This window comes from Phyllobates terribilis, unplaced genomic scaffold, assembly GCF_046119375.1.
Source record: "Phyllobates terribilis strain yellow unplaced genomic scaffold, ASM4611937v1 Scaffold_11__3_contigs__length_659146591, whole genome shotgun sequence".
In the NCBI taxonomy this organism is placed as follows: Eukaryota; Metazoa; Chordata; class Amphibia; order Anura; family Dendrobatidae; genus Phyllobates; species Phyllobates terribilis.
In genome coordinates, this window is record NW_027362771.1 from 224,315,909 (window position 1) to 224,336,123 (window position 20,215).

Genomic DNA, 20,215 nt, shown 5'->3' on the forward strand with positions numbered 1-20,215 from the left:
GTGGAAAAGGATGGCCAAGACTGGGACTGTCTGCTTCCCTATCTGTTGTTCGCCATCAGGGAAGTTCCCCAAGCTTCCACAGGTTTCTCCCCATTTGAACTACTCTATGGACGACACCCTCGAGGACTCCTGGATGTGGCGAAAGAGTCCTGGGAAGCTGAGACCACTCCCTATAGGAGCGTATTGGAGCACATTGCCCAGATGCAAGATAGGATTGCCCACGTGATGCCCATTGCGAGGGAGCACCTCCTCAAGGCACAAGAGGAACAGTCCAGGGTGTATAATAGGTCGGCCAGGGTGAGACCGTTCAACACAGGAGATTGAGTGCTTGTGCTAGTGACCACAGTGGAGAGCAAGTTGATGGCCAAATGGCAGGGCCCCTATGAGGTGGTAGAGAAAGTGGGGGAAGTCAACTATAAAATCTACCAAGAGGAAGAGGAAGCCCTACCAAATTTACCATGTTAACTTGATTAAGCCATGGCACGATAGAGAGCCCGTGGAAGCTCCCTATTTAGTGGCTGAGGTTGAGGCCGATGTAAAAGAGGTCAAGGTGACAGAGTCACTATCACGTGCCCAAAAGCAACAGTGCAAAGAGTTGCTACAGCGAAATAAAGACCTGTTTTCGGATGACTCACTCAGGTCATAGAGCATGAGGTTCTCACAGAGCCTCATGTTCGCGTCAATCTAAAACCATATGCGATCCCCGAGGCCCGCAGAGAGGTGATCTCAAAAGAAGTGAGGCGGATGCTTAACCTGGGAGTCATTGAAGAGTCCAAAAGTGGATGGTCCAGTCCTATAGTCTTAGTTCCGAAACCAGATGGGAATGGCGGTTTTGCAACGACTATAGGAAGCTGAACGAGGTCTCGAAGTTCGACTCCTACCCAATGCCTAGGGTAGATGAGCTTATCGAAAGGCTAGGACCCGCTCGGTACATCACCACTCTGGACCTCGCCAAAGGATATTGGCAAATTCCCCTGTCCAAAGAGGCCAAGAAGAAGACAGCCTTCTCGACGCCAGACGGATGTTATCAATATGTCAGGATGCCGTTTGGGTTGCAGGGAGCTCTGGTCACCTTCCAGAGAGCCATGGACCGGATCTTATTACCCCACAAAAAGTATGCAGCGGCCTACCTAGATGATATCATCATATTCAGCCAGAACTGGGAAAGTCATCTGGACAAAGTTCAAGCCATACTTGATGCCCTAAGGAAGGCGGGCTTTACTATCAACCCGAAGAAATGTGCCATGGGGAAGGAGGAAGCCAAGTACCTAGGGTACGTGGTTGTTAGAGGGGAAATAAAACCACAAATAAATAAGGTCGAGGCGATCTTGAACTGGCCACAGCCCCTCTTAAAGAAACAGGTCAGGGCGTTTCTAGGCATTGTGGGCTACTATCGAAGATTTGTCCCTAACTTAGCCCTAATAGCAGCCCTGCTGACAGATCTTCTGAAAGGGACAAAGTCGACTATGGCCAAGTGGTCCCCGGAAGCAGAAGCGGCCTTCCAGGAATTGAAACTGGTCCTCTGTAAACAGCCAGTCTTGGTGGCGCCCAACTTCTCCAAGGAGTTTGTGGTCCAGACGGATGCATCGGATGTCGGGCTGGGAGCAGTCTTGTCCCAGGAGATTAACGGACCAGAACACCCTGTAATATACCTCAGTCGGAAGCTCTCCACTTGTAAGAAGAACTACTCCATTGTAGAAAAAGAATGTTTGACCATTAAGTGGGCGTTAGACACTCTGAAGTATTACCTGTTAGGTAGAAGGTTCAGGTTAGTGTCAGACCATGCCCCACTGAGGTGGATGCGAGAAAAGAAGGGGAACGCCAGAGTGACTAAGTGGTTCCTGGCTCTACAAGATTTTAGTTTCCGGGTAGAACATAGGCCTGAGAAACAACATGGGAATGCTGATGCCTTGTCAAGGGTTTATTGTATGGTGACAGAAGGTGCCAAGCCCCCCAAAGCCAGAGCGGGGGTATGTAAGGTGGCTGCTGGACAGGTCGTGGACAGGAGGTATGTGTCCCTGAAGTGCCAAGCTTTGGTGATGTAGGACCCAGAGAAGCAGGCTCCAGCACACATAGTGGTGAGAGGAATATAATGGGCCCAGGTACAGGGCCGGGTTTTACGAGCAGCTGAAAGAGCTGTGGGGATCAGCTTCTCACTTACCTCCAGTCCACGTCTTGGAAGGCTGATTTAAGACAGCTGCGCCTGTCCCAGTCTGTGTGTGTGTTGGGCAAGGTGAGCAGACCTTGCATGTGCTGTTCAGACTCTGCAGGAGGCGGAGGAAGGCACTTTGTTTAAATAACTGCATGTACTTGTTATTTTGAGCTTTGTTCTGTTATTCCTTTTTTGTGACAGGAAAAGGCTGTTACTTTTGTTTCCTCACTGGTGCATGGACACTAAATAAACCACCAGTTTGTTTGAACCCGCGAACTGCATCACTGTGTGAACCTGTACCTACCTCCAATGCAGTTCAGTGAGTACAAATCCCTACATTAGTTAAAACAAAATAAAAATTGTTGACTTCTTTAATCCCTTTCCGACGTGGTGCATATTAGCACACATCACGTCGGTACCCATGGTTTAGCACGGGCTCCGGCGCTGAGCCCGCACTGAACCGGGCACATGTCTGCTGATTTATACATTAAACAGCCGCGGGTGGAATCGCTATCCACCTGTGGCTGTTAACCAGTTAAATTCCATTGTCAATCTCTTGCAGCAGCATTAATCAGATCGGTAAACGGCATAACGAGAAAAAAATTCTAAACGCCAGAATTACGTTTTTTTTGGTCGCCGCAACATTGCAATAAAATAGAATAGCAGGTGATCACAACATCGGATCTGCCCCAAAATGGTATCAATAAAATTGTCAGCTCGGCGCGCAAAAAATAAGCACTCACCAGCACAAGATCACGAAATATGGAGACGCTACAGGTCTCAGAAAATGGCGACTTTTTTTTAGCAAACTTTGGATTTTTTTTCACCACTTAAATAAAAATGAAGCTATACATGTTTGGTAACTACGAACTCTTAATGACCAGGAGAATAATAATGGCAGGTCACTTTTAGTATTCAGTGAATGTGGTAAAAAAAAAAAAAAACAACTGTGGTATTGCACTTTTTTTGCAATTTCACCGCATTTGGAATTTTTTGGTATAACTAGTGATGTCGTTCAAAAGTACAACTCGTCCCGCAAAAATAAGCCCTCACATGGCTATATTGACAGAAAAATAAAAAAGTTATGGCTCTAGGAACAAGGGGAGCAAAAAGCAAAAGCACAAAAACGGAAAATGCTCCGGTCATTAAGTGGTTAATGACAGTTTTTTTTTTTTCAATTGTTTCCCATGCTTGAAAGAGATCATGTTGCTACAAGTAACTTCAGTTGCTTTGTTTAAAAGATGGACAATGACCCAAAAGATACAGCCAAAGCAACCCTGGAGTTTATTAAAGCAAAGAAGTGGAATATTCCCACGTGGCGGTGCTGGACCCTGCGGTGCTGCTGAGCCTCCGGGCGTCAGATGGGGCCAGGAGACCTGCAATCTCCTGCCCTCCGGTTTCTGCGGCTGGACCTTCAGTGCCCCACAGCCTCGGACTCCGGTGTCCGGTTCTGCTGTGTCCCTCTGGGGTGAACTGCCACACAGCTCCACTCCCCAGCTCCTCTCTCCTCGACGTCCTGACTTAAACTCCTCACACACTAAATCTCACTAACCCTGCCCCCAGATCCTAGTTGCTAAGGGGAGGAACTCCCCTTGCTGGTCTGGAGCCAGGAAAGTGGTGCATGCTTAGTAAAACCTGATTAAGGGAACCCTGCTTGCTTCCAGGCATGGAATCACCTCTTGTGAGGGAGGCAATGCCACTGTGGCAGCCGGACTCCTGGGGTGCCACATTCTCCCCTAATTAACTTCAGTACTCCCAGACTAAGGATACCTTTTAAAATTAACAAATAACAATAACAGTTCACATTACAAACAGGTTACAAAGTCAAAAATTACAAAAACCCAACAAAAATTGAAAGCAGTCACTGCGGCGATTAGTCCTTACGCCACAATCCTGATAACTGTAATTTGGCTGGTGGGAACCGCATCAACCCACTTTGTATATCGTCCCTGGGCGTTGCTTCAGGGGACTCTTTCGGTGGGCCTGGTCTTCAGCCATGCCTGCGGTTTATTTTCAAGGCCAATTAGTAACTATATTCAATATTGTCCTGACCACACCTAGTCCTGCGGTCCAATTGTCATAAATTCAACAAATACACTTTTCCAAAGCGATTTAACGGGTACAACTATATACAACATACACTTTAGTTCTCTTATACTTTATACTTTAGTTTCTCCAGTGAGCAGGGAGCTGACTTTTTGTACTCCTGGTCGATCTATGTAGTATGTTAGTTGTCACTGACCTACCCTGGTCCCTAGCGTCTACCCCTGGTGCGGTGGGTTCAGTGTGAACTACACTACAGGTAGTCTGAGGTAACACCGGTAGGCTGGGTAATTTCCTACGAATTTTTGGCTCATCATGGGTACGACAGGTTCACTGCTAGCAGATGGTAGATTCTCTTGATCAGCTGATGATGAAACCTCTGTCTCTGGGGCTGACTGGTCTTCCAGCTGTTCTGGGACTTCTGCAGCTTTCGGTGAGGCCGCTTGGAGAAAGGTAAGGACCGGTACTACAATTGCACTGTTCACCTGCGTCCAACACCAGGGAAATTCTCTGAGTACTGTTTGGACCACTTCCTCCACTCCTTCTGTGGGCTGAGAGTTGTCTTGATCTTCTTCTGTGTGTTTCAACTGTTCAGGGCAGATCTTCAAGTGGTCTATTGAGACTGCCGCTGAAGTTTCCCTTCTATCTTTGCTGATGAGGCACACTTTGGTGTTGTCGTAATTCGAAGGTAGGATGGTGTATGGCTCAACCTCCCACTGGTTATCTAACTTGTGGACTCATCTCTTCCTCTTAAGTACCTGTTCTCCAGGTGATAAGGGAACGGCAGGTGCGTGCTGATTATAAGTCTTCTCTTGCTTCTGTCTTGCCTGGGACAAACTTCTTTCAACACACTCTTGCACTTTGCAGTATTGTTGCTGCCGCTCGGTATCCCAATTCGCATCTGGTGATGTCGTCTCTGGTGTTAAAACTCCCATGTCTAAGTCGATGGGTAGCTTACCAGGTCTTGCTCTCATCAGGTAAGCGGGTGTACCGTTGGTGGAGTTCACCGGGATGTGGTTATACAGGTCCGCCAAATCTTGTAGCTTCTCTGGCCACTGGCTACGTTCTTCAAGGCGCAACGTCTTCAACAGGTCTATTACCACCTGGTTCATCTTCTCACACAACCCATTGGTCTGGAGATGATACGACATCGTCCCTATTTTCTTGCAGCCGTACAAGTTACAGAATTCCTGGAACACCTCTGCTTCAAATGCTGGACCTTGGTCTGTAAGCACCCGTTCCTGGGTGACAGTGCGGGCAACAAAAGTGCTGTTGGAACGCTTTGGTTGCTGTCTGAACCGTCTGGTCTTTCACTGGCACTACTACCAAGAACCTGGAGTAGTGGTCTACTATGGTGAGAGCGTAGACATAGCCTGACCGGCTTGGGGCTAGCTTCACGTGGTCCAAGGCTACCAATTCAAGTGGTTGCTTGGTGATTATGGGCTGCAGGGGAGCCCTCTGGCTATCATTGTCTTTCCTTCTCAGGTTGCATGGACCACATTCTCGACACCATCTCTCGATTGCTTTCCTCATGCCAGCTCAGTAGAATCGCTCACGTAGCAGGACTTCCAACTTCTTCCACCCGAAGTGTCCTGCTCCATCGTGGTACGCTTCTAAGACCATTGGCGCATCCCGCCTCGGGACCACCACCTGCAAGACCAGTTTGTGTGTCCTGGGGTTGATACTTCTTCGACACAGCTTTCCCTCGTAGATGAACAGTTTGCCCTTCTCCTTCCACAACTGTTGGGTCTCCTGTGGAGCATCTGGATCAGGGTACGAGTCAGCTTGCGTCAGCAACTCCTTGACTAGGCGGACAGCCGGTTCACTATCCTGCGTCTCTGCCCATCCATGGTGGGGCAATGGGTTGAACATGGCCTCTCTGTTGGCGGAGAGCCTGTCCCTTACACAGTGGGAGCACTGGGTCACCCCGTGACGATGGAAAGCGGGTAGCTCTATCTCCTCCAGCTCTTCCGGGTCTTCTCCCCCATCTGGAAAGTTGGGCATCCTGGACAGCGCATCAGCATTTGCATTTTTATGCCCCACCCGATATTTGATGGTAAACTCGTAGTTAGACAGTCGGGCCATCCATCGTTGCTCTAGGGCACCAAGCTTCGCAGTCTCCAGGTGCGTCAGTGGGTTGTTATCTGTGAAGACTGTAAATTTGGAGGAGGCGAGATAGTGCTTGAAGCGCTCTGCTACAGCCCAGACTATGGCAAGAAACTCCAACTTGAAGGAACTGTAGTTGTCAGGGTTCCTTTCCGTGGGCCGGAGCTTCCTGCTGGCATAGGCAATCATTCTCTCTCTGCCTTGCTGTACCTGGGACAGCACCGATCCCAATCCCACGTTGCTGGCATCTGTATGAAGTGTAAAGGGTTGGCCATAGTCGGGGTAGGCCAGGACTTTGTCTCCAGTAAGAGCCATTTTCAGTTGAATGAAAGATTCGTCTTCTTGTTTACCCCATTTGAACGGAGATTTCGGGTTCTTGGCCTTCTTGGACTGGCCTACCAGGAGGTCCTGGATGAGTGCTGCTATCTTGGTGAAACCCTTGATAAATCTCCTGTAGAAGCCTACCAGCCCGAGAACTGCCGTACTTCCTTGATAGTGGAGGGTCTTGGCCAGTCCTTGATTACGGTGACTTTTTTAGGGTCTGGCACTACACCTTCGGCGCTTACCACATGACCTAGGTACTGCACCTTGGGCTTCAACAGGTGGCATTTGGACAGCTTTACCTTCAGGCCAAAACCAGATAGGGCTTCAAACACCTCGGCCAGGTGCTCCAGGTGGTCTTCATATGTCTTCGAGTAGACAATTACATCGTCCAGGTACAGCAGGACAGTTTCGAAGTTCTTGTGTCCTAGGCAGCACTCCATTAACCGCTGGAAGGTTCCTGGAGCATTGCAGAGCCCGAATGGCATGCAGTTGAACTAGCTGAGGCCCATTGGTGTTGTAAACGCGGTCTTTTCTTTGTCCGCCTCTGCCACAGGAACCTGCCAGTACCCACTGGTGAGATCCAAAGTGGAGAAATAATTAGCAGATCTTAGTGCAGCTAATGACTCCTCAATCCTGGGTAATGGGTAGGCGTCCTTATGTGTAATGCGGTTAATCCGCCTGTAATCAACACACATCCTCATTGTACCATCCTTCTTTCTAACGAGAACTAATGGAGCTTCCCAGGGGCTACAACTATCTCTGATCACCCCAGCCTCCTTCATCTCCCCTAAGATTCCTTTGGCACATTGATAGTGAGATGGGGGTACAGGTCGGTACCTCTCTTTAATGGGCGGATGATCTCCTGTGGGGATATGATGTTGGACCCCTTTTACCTGCCCAAAGTCTAGTGGGTGTTTGCTGAAGACTCGCTCATATTCTTGAACCACCCGGTATACTCCATTCTTTTGGTGCAAAGGGGTGGAGTCAGTGCCTACTTGTAGCTTCTGACACCAATCCTCCATCTGCCCCTTGGAGCCGCTATCCTCTGCCGGTTTGGATGGAAGCAAGGGTTCTACTGTCTTTATTGAGTTGTTACTGACAATGAACAGCTTAGCAAGGGTAGCATACCGAGGTAAATGGACCTCTTTCTCCCCACAATTCAGGATGCGTATCGGTACTCTCCCCTTGCGAACATCGACCACCCCCCTGGCTGTCAAGATGCTGGGCCTACTGTCCGAGTACATGGGTTTTACCAGGGCCTGATAATCGTGACCCCTGAGACCGATTGCTGCTCGACACCATATCAACATTTCACTCCTAGGGGGCATTGCAATGGGGAATGGATCACTCATCCTGACACTGCCAACTTCTCCACCAGACAGCTCTACCTGTTGCCTTTTCATCAGGGCTCTGATCTCCTTCTGCAGAACTCGCTGCTGACTGGAACTGGCAGTCTCTGCAACCTGTTGCAACAAAACAATAATTTCTCCAAGACAATTTTCTATCACATTAGTGCCTAAGGTTATCATGGGATGACTTTCTCGGCGATCAATATCAACAATAATCATTCCTTGTGATGGCAATTCTACTTTGCCAACTTTTATGGTCACCTCTTTGTACCCCACCTGAGGCAAGGGCTGACCATTGCTGGCATAGATACTAAGATGTTCATCTGGACGGCGGGTAATGTCTGAATCAGTCCAGTATTGTTTATAAAGGATATATTGCATTGTGGTCACCTGGGACCCAGTGTCCAGCAACGCGTTCATTGGGATGCCATCAAGCACGACAGGTAGGACCGGGCGTCCTCCCACGTACTTGTCTCGCCAGCTTTGTGGGCCTGGTTGTCTTAATCCTGGGGGTTGGCCCTCTGCCCCAGGGGTTGCTTGTTTTAAACCACAGAATCTTGCAAAGTGCCCCGCCTTTTGACAGTGGCGGTAGATGGGTTGTCGGTCCTGGTCATAGCGATCGCTGTTCCTCCCTCTGATCGGTGGAATCCTTCTCTGTCGTCGCCATGGGACGTCATCTGGACTGGAAGCCAGCTGGATTTTTTCCTTGGGGGACACTTGAATGGGCTGCACGGTTTTGGTTAATGCAGCCACACTTTTGGTCAGCTCCTGGACCTGAAGGCGCAGGTCTGCAGACAGGTCATTGTCCAGAGCCTGCGCGTCAGCCTCTACAGGTTCTGGGGAAAAGGATGCCACCTCCTGGTGCTAGGTGATAGCTGGGCGCCGGTGGGGTGCAGCGCCTCCTGGTGTTGATTCCCGCAGCACCCGGATGGCTCTGCCTTTAAATTTCACAAAGTCCAGATCAGGGTTTTGCAGAGCCATAATGCGCAGCTGTGTCCTGTGAGCGCTGGACAGGAGCCCCTCAATAAACTGCTCAGTTAGCAATCTGTCCTCATCATGCACACTGTCAGGGTCTACCTGTTTGATGGCCCGCAGCGCCTCCTGCAGGTTTAGAGCATAGTCCCGTACACTGTCCTGCACCCTTTGTTTGCACCCATAAAACTTCATTTTAATTTCTTCTGCAGTGCGGGTGTCAAAGATATCCTTCAATCAGGCAAGTATTTCTTTTACAGTGCCTTTGTCTCTGCTGGCCTATGAGGATGCTGACTTTTTGCTCCTCAGACAGGAGGTATACTTTAAACAAACTGCACAGTGTCTCCTCAAAGTCGTTCAGGGTGTGCGACTCCCCCGAGTACTGCGGCAACCACGCCGCCCCCGGTATGTATGGCATTGATATGGCATGGTGGTTGTGGCATTACAGTGATTGGCTGGCCACACAGCATCATCAGTAGGGAGAGGCGCCGCTGCATCAGTAAGAGATTTGCTTGTTTAGAGTTAGTATAGGTATTCCACAACATATATCTATAATATCCATCTGAACTAACAGTCCTTCTGAGGACTAATCCAGCTGCATATAATCAGTGGTTATAGCAGGAATTAGGCAGGGAGGCAGTGTATGTGGTAGACTGCAGTGCAAATAGCAAGAGGGTCCATTGAACGTCCTGTTAGTCTAGGTATTCCACAGCATACTGTATATATATATACAGTACAGACCAAAAGTTTGGACACACCTTCTCATTTAAAGATTTTTCTGTATTTTCATGACTATGAAAATTTTACATTCACACTGAAGGCATCAAAACTATGAATTAACACATGTGGAATTATATACTTAACAAAAAAGTGTGAAACAACGGAAAATATGTCTTATATTCTAGGTTCTTCAAAGTAGCCACATTTTGCTTTGATGTCTGCTTTGCACACTCTTGACATTCTCTTGATGAGCTTCACCGGAAATGATTTTCACTTCACAGGTGTGCCCTATCAGGTTTAATAAGTGGGATTTCTTGCCTTATAAATGGGGTTGGGACCATCAGTTGTGTTGTGCAGAAGTCAGGTGGATACACAGCTGATAGTCCTACTGAATAAATTGTTAGAATTTGTATTATGGCAATAAAAAAGCAGCTAAGTAAAGAAAACGAGTGGCCATTATTACTTTAAGAAATTAAGGTCAGTCAGTCTGAAAAATTGGGAAAACTTTGAAAGTGTCCCCAAGTACAGTAACAAAAACCATCAAGCGCAACAAAGAAACTGGCTCACATGAGGACCGGCCCAGGAAAGGAAGACCAAGAGTCACCTCTGCTTCTGAGGATAAGTTTATCCGAGTCACCAGCCTCAGAAATTGCATGTTAACAGAAGCTCAGATTAGAGACCAGGTCAATGCCACACAGAGTTCTAGCAGCAGACACATCTCTTCAACAACTGTTAAGAGGAGACTTTGTGCAGCAGGCCTTCGTGGTAAAATAGCTGCTAGGAAACCACTGCTAAGGACAGGCAACAAGGAGAAGAGACTTGTTTGGGCTAAAGAGCACAGGGAATGGACATTAGACCAGTGGAAATCTGTGTTTGGTCTGATGAGTCCAAATTTTAGATCTTTGTTTCCAACCACCGTGTCTTTGTGCGACGCAAAAAAGGTGAACGGATGGACTCTACATGCCTGGTTCCCACCGTGAAACATGGAGGAGGAGGTGTGATGGTGTGGGGGTGCTTTGCTGGTGACACTGTTGGGGATTTATTCAAAATTGAAGGCATACTGAACCAGCATGGCTACCACAGCATCTTGCAGCGGCATGCTATTCCATCCAGTTTGCGTTTAGTTGGACCATAATTTATTTTTCAACAGCACAATGACCCCAAACACACCTCCAGGCTTTGTAAGGGCTATTTGACCAAGATGGAGAGTGACGGGGTGCTACGCCAGATGACCTGGCCTCCACAGTCACCAGACCTGAACCCAATCAAGATGATTTTGGGTGAGCTGGACCGCAGAGTGAAGGCAAAAGTGCCAACAAGTGCTAAGCATCTCTGGGAACTCTTTCAAGATTGTTGGAAGACTATTTCCGGTGACTACCTCTTGAAGCTCATCAAGAGAATGCCAAAAGTGTGCAAAGCAGTTATCAAAGCAAAAGGCAGCTACTTTGAAGAACCTAGAATATAAGACATATTTTCAGTTGTTTCACACTTTTTTGTTACGTATATAATTCCACATGTGTCAATTCATAGTTTTGATGCCTTCAGTGTGAATGTACAATTTTCATAGTCAAGAAAATACAGAAAAATCTTTAAATGAGAAGGTGTGTCCAAACTTTTGGTCTGTACTGTATATATATATATATATATATATATATATATATATATATACTGTATATAGTGCATTGTGAAAGTATTTGGCCCCCTTGAACTTTTCTACCTTTTGCCACATTTCTGGCTTCAAACATAAAGATATAAAATTCTTTTCGGGAAGAATCAACAAGTGGGACACAATCATGAAGTGGAATGAAATTTATTGGCTATTTTAAAGTTTAAAAAATAAATAAAAAATGAATAGTGGGACGTGCAATATTATTTGGCCCCCTTGAGTTAATACTTTGTAGCACCACGTTTTGCTGCGATTGCAGATGCAAGTCGCTTGCCAGATGACCTGGCCTCCACAGTCACCAGACCCGAACCCAATCGAGATGGTTTGGGGTGAGCTGGACCGCAGAGTGAAGGCAAAAGGGCCAACAAGTGCTAAGCATCTCTGGGAGCTCCTTCAAGATTGTTGGAAGACCATTTCCGGTGACTACCTCTTGAAGCTCATCAAGAGAATGCCAAAAGTGTGCAAAGCAGTCATCAAAGCAAAAGGTGGCTACTTTGAAGAACCTAGAATATAAGAAATATTTTCAGTTGTTTCACACTTTTTTGTTAAGTATATAATTCCACATGTCTTAATTCATAGTTTTGATGCCTTCAGTGTGAATGTACAATTTTCAAAGTCATGAAAATACAGAAAAATCTTTAAATGAGAAGATGTGTCTAAACTTTTGGTCTGTACTGTAAGTTCGCTCCAAATTCAGCCATTTCTGGCCTCCATTTAAATTTTGTTGCAGTGTGTCAGTGAAGTTATTGACACCAGGTCACTGTGAAAAATAGTAACCTACAGGCCAGCTATTTAAAACTGTGGTTTTCCGTCACACATATCACATATCACTGCGGTTCAAATCCAGCTATTTGTAGTGAATGTGGAAAATATTGTCCTCCATTTAAAATAGGCAAGGCACGTGGCAAGGGACGGAGAAGTGGACGTGATGATGGTGATGATGGTGCATGCAGAGGACAAGGCCGAGGCCGTGGGCAAGCAGAAATTGTGCCACAACTAACACCCACATCTTCTCTCTCGACCTTCCTGTCCCAGTTAATAGGAGACTGCAGAACACCACTATTGAACACAGAGCAGTGTGAAAAGGTTATTGGCTTTAATAGCAGATAATGCTTCCAGTCACTTAGCCACCACCACCACCCAGTCTTCCACACGGTCAAATCTCAGTAGCCGTGATTCTAGACCGCACATTCCTCACCCTGATCCTCCTTCCTCCCACCATGCCAAGTGCCCGGAGACAACTGATCCCACACTTGGACACTCCGAAGAGCTGTTCACTTTTAGATTTATAGATTCGGGCCTCTCGCCTGGTCCACTTGAAGCGGGGCAAGAGAAGATTGCATGTAACGATGCCCAAATATTTGAACAGCTACGGTCACAGGAAGGCGACAGAGGGAAACTGTCACAAGAGGTGGATGATGGTGAGACACAATTGCCAGAAAGTCAGGAGGAGGACCAGGGTGCGGAAGTGCAAGATGAGGTGGAGGACGATGAAGTCACTGACCCAACCTGGCAGGAGGACATGCAGAGCGAGGACAGCAGCACACAGGGGGAGGGAGGCGTAGCACCACAACAGGCAAGAACAAGCAGTGTGGTGGCCGCAGACAGAAGGCGGGCAACCATTCCCTGTAACATCAACATGAGGAAGTTGCCAATACAACTGTTAGGTCTTCCCGAGTCTGGTTGTTTTTAAAGACTCTGACGATAACCCCAAAAAGGCCATTTGAACCACTTGGCAGGCCAGCATCAGCAGGGGCAGCAAAACTAGCAGCCTGACCACCACCAGTATTATCAGGCAAATGGCAGCAAAGCACCCGACTAAGTGGGCCAAACCCCAGGGTCCAGCAACAGTATCTGTGGGTGACGCCACTGCTTATTCTGCTGTTGTGCGTGCACGCCAATCCCCTGTCCATGGCGCATGCCAAGATGACTTCCACCCTGCACCTGTTGTTGAACACTGTCAACTAGCACCATCAGCAAGCAAGTCCACGTCCTTGTCCCAGCGCAGCGTTCAGTTGTCCCTACCCCAGTCCTGGGAACACAAGCGCAAATCCGCAGCTAACGCCCCACAGGCCACACTACTAAACTCTCACATTTTGCGAATGCTTGCGCTCGAAATGTGGCATTTTAGGCTCGTAGAGACGGAAGCTTTCCGCAACCTGATGGCGGCGGCCATCCCTCGGTCCTCAGTCCCCAGCCACCGTTACTTCTCCTGGTGTGCTGTCCCCGCATTACACAAGCACATGTCCCACAACATTAGCTATGCCCTCAACAACGCAGTTACTGGGAAAGTCCACCTAACCACGGACAAGTGGACAAGTGCTTGTGAACAGGGATGGTACATCTCTCTGAAAGCACACTGGGTTAACATAGTGGAAGCCGGGACCCAGTCGGACCTTGGGATGGAACATGTCCTCCTGACGCAGAGGATTGCGGGCCCTGGGTCAATCAGGGTAGCCCCCACATTCTACATCTCCTGCACCTTCCCCTCCTTTTCAGCATCCATCTTCGAAATGACCACATCAATCGCAAGCTTGAAGCACTGCAGCACTGCCTCGGCCAAGCGGCAACAGGCTGTGCTGAAGCTAATATGCTAAGGTGACAAACCACACAATGCTGAAGAGTTGTGGACAACTCTGAAAGAGCAGGCAGATCTGTGGCTGACACCTCTGACCCTACAGCCAGGTATGGCCATGTGTGACAATGGCTGGAACCTGGTGGCGGCTCTGAGGTGAGGCGAGCTGACACATGTACCATGCCTGGCCCATGTGCTTAACCTAGCTGTTCAGCGGTTTCTCAAATCTACAGAGATATATCGGATCTGCTTGTCAAAGTATGCCGCCTGTGTGCCCATTTTAGAAAGTCAGCTACAGCTTCCGCCACTCTTGCCGTGCTTCAGCAGCGTTTGCAGGTTCTGGCTCACCGACTGGTGTGTGATGTCCCCACGCGTTGGAATGCTACATTGCAGATGTTGGGAAGGATTTGTGAGCAGAAGAGGGCAGTTGTTGACTACCTGCATCAACAAGGCCGTCGGTATTCAGGTTAGACTCCAGACATAAAACCTCAGGAGTGAACATAGATGTCAGACATCTGTACCATCCTCCAAAACTTTGAGGACTCCACCAAGATGGTGAGCGGCGATGACACCATAATTAGCATCACCATCCCGCTTCTCTTTCTTCTGAATCGCTCTCTGCTCTCAATTAAAGAGGATGCATTGCAGGCGGAGCACGATGAGATGGAGCAAGGAACCATACACGGTGATTATACACAGCCCAGCCTCATCTCATCCCAATGTGGATTGGGTGACAACAGGAGCTAGTTTCCTGCACTATAGACGGTACAACCTGCGCAACTGCCATACCGTCTGTTCAGCGTGGATGGCCTGTGAACAAGGAGGAGGAGGAAGAGGAGGAGGATGAGGAGGAGAGCATGGTCAGTTGTCCTCTTGGTGAGGACATGGAAGTCTTGCCTCTTTGCAGCCTGGCACACATGGCTGAGTTTATGTTACGCTGCCTTTCCTGTGACTCTCGCATTGTCCAAATTTTGGGTGACAGTCATTACTGGTTGGTGACACTTCTAGGCCCATGATAATGGGAGAACTTCATGTCTCTTATTCCTTTGCAGGAGAGGCCTAATAAAATGGAGCAGTATGAGAAGGCCCTTGTTGCGGAATTAGTGAAAAAATTCCCATCTGAAAACGCTGGCGGGAGAGGTCACAGTTTGTTGGACAACCAAGGAGTACAGACGAGAAAGACACAACTGCAATCCAGCAGAGGCAGGGAAACACTGTCAAAGTTATGGGACAGTTTTCTCAGACCATCCAATCGCACAGGCCCTGAGGTGGGGGTACTCTCACAAGGAGTTCAAAGTTTCGGAAGATGGTGAGGGAGTACCTTGCCAACCGTACCAAAGTCCTCCATGATTTCTCTGTGCATTATAATTATTGGGTATCCAAGCTGGACACGTGGCATGAACTGGCTCTCTACGCATTGGAGGTCCTGGCCTGCCCTGTCACTAGCATTTTGTCAGAGCAGGTTTTTAGTGCCGCTGGTGGAATTATAACTGATAAGCGCATTCACCTATCAACTGAAAATGCTGACAGGCTGACTCTTATAAAAATGAACAAGGACTGGATTGGGCCAGACTTCTCAACACCACCGAATGATAGCAGCGTAGCATAAACTCAAATACAGTGTCTTTTTTTGGGGAGGTCTAACTTTATTCCCATGCACCTCTGTCTTCACACCCAGACATGGGCATATGCTTCCTGATTTTGTCTTTTTGGTCTTGTCCTCCTCCTTCTCTGCATCCTTATCCTGCACCACCATATCACTACCATATGTACCATATCAACATATCCACTTCTCTTGCAAGGGGCATTGGAGTTCCTCCAAATTTTTGGCAGCCATTGCTTTACTGCATAGGCAAACACTATGGTAGACCCACTTCCTAATAATGGGAACATTGTTTTTAGGAGGCACTCTGACCTCTACGTCTCTTGCAAGGGGCATTGGAGTTCCTCCAAATTTTTGGCAGCCGTTGCTTCACTGCATAGGCAAACAGTATGGTAGACCCACTTCCTAATAATGGGAACATTGTTTTTAGGAGGCTCTCTGACCTCTACGTCTCTTGCAAGGGGCATTGGAGTTCCTCCAAATTTTTGGCAGCCGTTGCTTCACTGCATAGGCAAACACTACTTTAGACCCACTTCCTAATTGTAATGCACATGCCCGGACTGACTGGCGTGTGCGTGTTTAGTGGTTCCACTGTGCCATGAACCGAAGAGTGCCTGGAGGGGCGCAACTAAGTATTTGCCCGATCCGACCAAGATTGCACGACGGCATACGACGCCAGTGCACCAGGGAGGAACCGAGCAGAGGAACCAGGGTCTACTCCAGGTCAGACTCCGGACACGGCTGTTGACCCACACTGGGGAATACAGGAACAGGCAGACTAGAGCGCAGGCTAGGTAGGGTCCAGTACAGACTGGGAGACAAATTCAGAGCCGCAGATGCGGTAAACAAACAGAGTAAAGCGAAACTGCAGGTGCGGTAGACAAGGCTGAGCAGAGCAGAACCGCAGACGCGGTAGACAAGGCTGAGCAGAGCAGAACCGCAGACGCGGTAGACAGGGCTGAGCAAAGAGAAACTGCAGACGCGGTAGACAGGGCTGAGCAAAGCGAAACCGCAGACGCGGTAGACAGGGCTGAGCAAAGCGAAACCGCAGACGCGGTGGACAGAGCTGAGCAAAGCGAAACCGCAGATGCGGTGGACAGGGCTGAGCAAAGCGAAACCGCAGACGCGGTGGACAGGGCTGAGCAAAGTGAAACCGCAGACGCGGTGGACAGGGCTGAGCAAAGCGAAACCGCCGACTTGGTGGACAGGGCTGAGCAAAGCGAAACCACAGACGCGGTGGACAGGGCTGAGCAAAGCGAAACCGCAGACGCGGTGGACAGGGCTGAGCAAAGCGAAACCGCAGACGCGGTGGACAGGGCTGAGCAAAGCGAAACCGCAGACGCGGTGGACAGGGCTGAGCAAAGCGAAACCGCAGACGCGGTGGACAGGGCATAGCAAAGCGAAACCGCAGACGCGGTGGACAGGGCTGAGCAAAGCGAAACCGCAGATGCGGTGGACAGGGCTGAGCGGGCAAGAGCCGCCAGAGCGGTGAGCAAGGCAGAGCAGGAGGGACAGGGCTCTGTACACACGGAACAGACAGGAAGGGAAAGGCAGAACCAGATACCCACAGGGTACTTGCAGTGAAGTAGCGAGTGGACCACAAACTCACAAACGGAAGTACAGTGACAACAAGCAGGAGTTAGGTGCGAGTTCAGACTCTGCAGAAAAAGGGAAGGTACGGACATAGAGAAAAACAGGAAACAGGCTAGGAGAGTATTCAGACAGGCCTGGAAATACAGCCTCCAGGATAGGCAGAAGACAACAGGCTAGAAGATAATACAGACAGGACACAGTTCAGACACGGGAACTGATACCGAAGTCAGGAAACATAAACGGGATCTGGCATATCAGTGACCAGAAGCCAACTGACAGAACACAATGCTCAGGCAGGGTTTCTTGGGAGGAGCTGGGTTAAATACCAGATGACAGACAGCAATAGGCTGAGGACGCACAAGGGGTGTGCCCGCAGCAGGTACAAGAAACAGGAAGTGATCGGGCGCCGCCCTTAAGCAGCAGAAACAGAGGCAAACAGACAGCATGCAGGGAAGCCAGGCTAGCAGACTGGACTGGAGATCAAGTGCGCGCTCTTGCACAGTGGGAGATGGACTACTATGCAAGGACGCCGCCAGGTATGTTACAGTAACCCCCCCTTACGCCCCCACTTCTTCAGGCCTGCCAGAATGTTCCGCAGGGAATTCGAGGGCCAATCCTTCATTTCAAGGAGATCACTTCCACTGTCCACAGGAAAAACTGGTCTCATCTGGGTAGCTAGGATGCTACCTCCTATCCAGCCATCCTCAGCAACAGACGAAATGGGTGGAGTACCAGGAACAGCACACAAGGAAGTCTCTCTCCACTTATTATCAGGTAGCACCCCAGAGGGTTCAGGAGACAACTGGAAGTCCTCCGCCGGGTTGGAGGGGTGCAGAGACTAGGGGGTAACCTCTGCTTCGGAGTACACTAGGTCGGACTCGCTGGAAGAAGCGGGCGAGGTATCAGGTACTGAGTATAGGAGAGTCCCTGTCCATTCGCTATCAGGTAGCACCCCGAAGGGTTCAGGAGACAACTGGAGGTCCTCCGCCTGGACGGAGGGGTGTAGAGACCCAGGGATAACCTCAGCTTCGGAGTACACTAGGTTGGACTCACTGGAAGAAGCGGCTGAGGTATCAGGTACCGAGTATAGGAGAGTCTCTGTCCATTCGCTATCAGGTAGCACCCCGAAGGGTTCAGGAGACAACTGGAGGTCCTCTGCCTGGTCGGAGGGGTGTAGAGACCTGGGGATAACCTCAGCTTCGGAGTACACTAGGTCGGACTCACTGGAAGAAGCGTCCGAGGTATCAGGTACCGAGTATAGGAGAGTCTCTGTCCATTCGCTATCAGGTAGCACCCCGAAGGGTTCAGGAGACAACTGGAGGTCCTCCGCCTGGTCGGAGGGGTGTAGAGACTCGGGGATAACTACCGCTTTAAGGTACCATTGTCAAGCTCACAGGACAGAGCGGACGAAGTATCGGGTACCAGGTGTAGGGAAGTCTCTCTCCATTTGTCATCAAGTGGTATCCCGGAGGATTCAGGAGGTAACAGGGGGTCCTCCGCCAGGTAGAAGAGGTGCACAGACTCTGAGGTAATCACTGCTTCGGAGCACCCTTGGACAGGCTCACCAGTTAAAGTGGGTGAAGTATCAAATACCGGGTGCAGGCAGTCCTCCTGTGTGGATTCTGGGTGGGCAGTATTCTCTTCGGGCAGGAGAACTGGTGCGCTACCCATGCACATTACCCGTCTGCGCTGCTCCGGGATACCGGAAAATGAAGCTTCAGCAGGAACCTCAAGATTGGGATCAGGAGGTCTTTGGGAGGACAGACCCTGGCGTGACGGCTTGCCTCTACGCCTAGCACGTCTGAACTGCCTCTTGAGGTTGGGAGAAGTATTCCGGAGAGCGTAGTCATCCTGTGTGGATTCTGGATGGGCAGTAGTCTCTTCGGGCAGGAGGACTAGTGCGCTACCCACACATATTACCCAACGGGGCTGCTCCGGGATTTTGGGAAGTGAAGCTTCAGCAGGGGTCTCAGGGTTAGGGTCATCGAAGACCATTAGAAAGGCCACCAGGAAGGCCTGAAGGTCCAGGAGGATAGGATTCTGTGTTTCCCATAGGGGGTTGATCCATTCCAAGGCATCACCCGCTAGGTTAGACATAATGAATCCCACCTTAACCCGATCGGTGGGAAAACAAAGAGGGTAGAACTTAAAGTGTAGCAAGCATTGCTCCACAAATGCACGGCTTTGTTTTGGATCCCCATAATACCGTGGCGGATCCGCTGGAACGAGTGCTGATAGATCCATCTGGACGGTTGCGTAATTCGCCTGGAACTCAGCTGGTAGCAAAAAAAAATAATAATAAATTTCCTCTAGATGCACATATTCGCTGGAAAAAGTCTTAGAGAGCGAAGGCCGTGGGGCTCAACGGGAACCATGGCCTGAGCATGCTGTAATGCACACGCCCGGACTGACTGGCGTGTGCGTGTTTAGTGGTTCCACTGTGCCATGAACCGGAGAGTGCCTGGAGGGGCGTAACTAAGTATCTGCCCGATCCAACCAAGGGCGCACGACGGCATACGACGCCAGTGCACCAGGGAGGAACCGAGCAGAGGAACCAGGGTCTACTCCAGGTCAGACTCCGGACACGGCTGTTGACCCACACTAGGGAATTCATGAACAGGCAGACTAGAGCGCAGGCTAGGTAGGGTCCAGTACAGACTGGAAGACAAATTCAGAGCCGCAGATGCGGTAAACAAACAGAGTAAAGCGAAACCGCAGGTGCGGTAGACAAGGCTGAGCAGAGCAGAACCGCAGACGCGGTAGACAAGGCTGAGCAGAGCAGAACCGCAGACGCGGTAGACAAGGCTGAGCAGAGCAGAACCGCAGACGCGGTAGACAAGGCTGAGCAGAGCAAAACCGCAGACGCGGTAGACAGGGCTGAGCAAAGCGAAACCGCAGACGCGGTGGACAGGGCTGAGCAAAGCGAAACCGCAGACGCGGTGACCAGGGCTGAGCAAAGCGAAACCGCAGATGCGGTGGACAGGGCTGAGCGGGCAAGAGCCGCCGGAGTGGTGAGCAAGGCAGAGCAGGAGGGACAGGGCTCTGTACACACGGAGCAGACAGGAAGGGAAAGGCAGAACCAGATACCCACAGGGTACTTGCAGTGAAGTAG